Genomic DNA, 4,209 nt, shown 5'->3' on the forward strand with positions numbered 1-4,209 from the left:
ACTCAAAGCAGCTCTTGAATATATATATTTTTTGAAAATCGTGAAAATAAGTAAAAAAAAAAATCTCTCAGTGAATTAGTTGTAATGACAAAATTTACCACTAGAAGGCACCTTTAATGCAGACACCAACGCACGCACAGGTCTTTTCTCTATTGTTTAGTAAGATCTTGCAATGCTACTTTTTACTTTAGTAAAATGTGTTGAAGTACTGCTACTCTTACTTGGGTATGATTTTTGTGTACCCACCACAGCACATAGCTTACCACAGTGGGAGGGGTTTCCCAGGAGCTTGGTGCAGTGTGTCTTAGGGTCTAAGAAAGGTGTGTGTGAAAATGAACGCTGAACAACCACATGAGCATGCATCGACTATTCGGCTTCGGTTGAAGTTTGTGGAGGCCTAGAGTCGGAGCAGCTGAACGAGTTGTAAGTAAAGCTGGAAACACACTCCCTCCGAACTGCCGACGTCGGCACGGGTTGTCGCAGTTTCATGGTGAAAATTACGTCACCAGGCTATGCAGCGTCGGCTCAGCCGCCCCTTTTGGCACAACCCGCCGGCAGAACTTTTTACCCCCCTCACGCGATGACAGTAATATATGATTGGTCTGAAGTTCATGGGCATGTTTGTTTGTGCTGAAATTGAAAGTGCTCAGACACTCAAAAGAAAAAAAACCTTACTTCTAGAGCTGATTGTTGAAGCAGAGTTTTACAAAGATAGTCAAACCAAGAAAAACTCATGGCGTGTTTGTTTGTGCTGAAAGTGCCATGGACGCTGCATTTACTTCAACCACTCGGTAAAAAAAAGAGAAAAACAAAAACAACCCGCTCCCAGAGCCGACTGTTACCAGGAATCAGAGTTTTATAAAGATAGTCAAACCGTGAAAAACTCATGAATGGAGATTAAACAGACATGCACGGAGGACTCTGACTGATAAAAAACTGTGGAGCTTTAACCAGGACAGATGTGGATAAATACGTTGCGTGAGTGATGAGTCTGACTTATTTTTCTGCATTGTCGGCTGTTGAAGAAACTCTATGCAGTGATGTATGCTGCAGTGGGTGGTGTTTCCCAGGAGCCTGGCGTGGTGTGTCTCTGGGGCWATGAAAGGTGTGTGCGAAAACGACTGCTGAACAACCAWGTGACCGCGCGTCGACTCRTCGGCATCGGAGTGAGTATGTTTCCAGCTTAATACCGAATGAAAGCCCACGCGTGAGACTGACACAGAGTGTTCATGAGGCCAACCCAGGATGAATATTTTACAAAATAAAATAAAAAGAGAAAAATGTCCAAAACTAAATGATTGTGGCAACATAGCAGTAATACAATTGATGCATAACTTCTGCATGTTTACTTTTTTGTCTGTATGTTTACCATAATAGACCAAAAACATGTCATTTTTAGCTTAATTAATTATTCTAAATGTATCTTTGTAATGAGTGTGAAAATTTCCTTGGTTATTTATCTCATGTGTCTCTGAAGAATATGCCAAGTATGGAGAATTAATGAAGCAGAAATCGCTGATTGATGCAATTAAAATTGAGCAATTTTAAGAGATGACAATATTAGGCCTTCCGATATGGTTGAAGTAAAAGAGCTAAAGAAGCAATTTTTAACTTTATGACATTTTCTAAATTATTTTTCATAGTTTTTGTTCTACTATAATGAACATCAAAGCATGTATACCAGTGTTAATGAGACTATGGTTTTAAAAGCAGGAATTTACCAGTTTTATTGTGTTTAAAAGTTTTGTCAAATTTCGGCAGAAGCCCCACAAGCACAAAAACAACACTCCAATCAACACCTGCCAACCTTGAATAATTGTCACTGGAAGGTATTCTGTGATGTGGAGAAGTTGTGAGTTTTGAATAACCTTGAACAAACCATCTGTCACCCTGGCAGGCACTTGTGGTTTCTAGGTGAGGACGAAACTCAGCAGCCACTGATATCAAACAGTGTAAAACTGCCCACTGACTTAGACGTCCTGCTGGTCTAACCACTGATTTTTCTAACATGGGGTTTGTCTGAAGTAAAGCTGAATTAGGACAAATTAAACAAAGTCATCTAACAAATATGTCTCTTCTAACCATTCAACAGATGTGTCAATCCTAACAGGAGAACCAGATTTGGACTAAGCACAGGTTGTATTTTGATTTTATCTGACAGTGTATAAGCTGGTTAAAAGTTAATGGTTTGTGTGGGTATTAGCTTTAATGGTGGTCAATTTCTGAATAGCCAGCTATTGTTTTGCAAGAAAATTTTGTCTGTGAAGCCAAATGACTTTGTGTATCGAGYAMTTCAAGTTCAGTTTTTTGTCTACCTTTACCTAAGGAGAGTAAATCAATACTGAGACTAATTGGTGACTCAAAATTGTATTGATGTGCAGAAATCTTTATTTACAATCCCACTGAAATCTCAGTGTTTGTAACCTAGTGACCAAAGAGCCATACTCTTGTAGGGCTATGATTGGGTAAAATATGAATTATTAAAGTTATACTTTAATCATCTTGGGGCACTGCTCCCTTTTATTTTGAAAAGGAAAAAGGAAGAAAAAACAATCAATGATTTGTTGTTTATCAGTGTCAATGTAACATACCCTAACACTCTGAGCTCTTTGCATTGGATGAATCCCAATAATTTTAATAACACACACAAATATGTTGAATTACGTTTGATATACYCTTGTGTACAGTTTATTTACAGACTAATATTACAATTATTGCAGTTATGTAATGATGAAAGACTGTTTCAGATCTAAATAAGATGAGACTGAGCATAAAATGACCCAAAATAATAAATGGCAACTATAACAAGTCAAATGTAATGTTGAAGATGAAACAAAACACACAAAAATGTATTTTGAGGCAAAAGGTTTTTAAGGATGTTATTTAAAGGAGGGATGTTTTAACTATTTTGTGTAGATAAGATTCAGATTGAGGCTGGGGAGAGTTTTAAGCTAGTTTTACTAAAAACTCACTGAAAAAACAGTCCATCTTACCAAGTTTTAAAATCTTATATCCAGCCTAAAAGTCTTTTTCAGACTGATTTCCTAAACAAGAACTGATTGTGTAAGAACAATAATCTTGTTTTCAGAATGTGTAAGGTTATTTGTCTTGCTAGCCTGAAAATTTGACTCAAATTAAGTCAAAATATCTGCCAGTGGTGTAAGAAAATTTTACTTGGTAAGATTCTTGAAATAAGGAAAAATTGAGTCAAATCAAGTATTTCAAGAATCTTACCAAGTAAAATTTTCTTACCCCACTTACTCCACTGGCATGCCATATGGCAGCAGGTGTTAAATGTGTGGGTGTAAATGTATATGTATAAATCTGACTTTTCATCATAGACTATCTAAACACCTTAGAATTGGCTCCTGTCTCTAAGAACTTCCTACCATTTTTGACACTCCCACCTTTCAAACAATCCTTTGGGCAAGGGGTGGTCTGTGGGGTGGGAACTTGGCTGCAGACTGAGCTCCAGGCAGGAACTAAGTACAATATGTGGTTTGTTGTACCAGCAAGTGTTTAGGGAGCTCCACATGTCTACCACAGAAGACTGAAAGAGTCCTCAAACATGCACAAATGAGTCAAAGCAAAACTCTGGGTATGTTTTTGATGAGGGAATGACAATATAACATGATGTAAAGCTTTAAAAAGTAGATTTTGCATAAACAAAAACAAAATAAGACAACTCAAAACAAAAACAAACAAAATTAAAAATAAAAAATCACCAACACACCAATCAAATATATAGATTTTATCAATGACACCAAAATAAATTCTGGTAAACTATTTTTTTTTAAGTTTTCACATGGGAATTTATTGGAGCCAACAGCTTGCAAGCATCAGTTGTGGTGCACTTTAAGATATTTTTTTGTATTGATTTTCCTTTTGAGAGTGGTGACTCCAGTCATCTTTTTTCTACAATCTTGGTTTACATTAACCCCAAATGTTAGAGTAAAAAATGGCTAAAACACCATTAAGTTAATGGTTGTGAAATCGCTTGTGTACAGCCTTGAAACATCACAGTGCTGCTAGTTGAAACACAGCATTGGTTTTCATGTTCATTTCCTTCTTGGTTGGTTTTGAACACACTGACATGTTCCCAATAAACTGTCACATTGTTTAATTTCTTTATCAACCTTCACTTACACTCACTCACACACACACACACACACACACACACACACACACACACACACACACACACACACA

This window comes from Austrofundulus limnaeus, unplaced genomic scaffold (genome assembly GCF_001266775.1).
Source record: "Austrofundulus limnaeus strain Quisiro unplaced genomic scaffold, Austrofundulus_limnaeus-1.0 Scaffold126, whole genome shotgun sequence".
Lineage (NCBI taxonomy): Eukaryota > Metazoa > Chordata > Actinopteri > Cyprinodontiformes > Rivulidae > Austrofundulus > Austrofundulus limnaeus.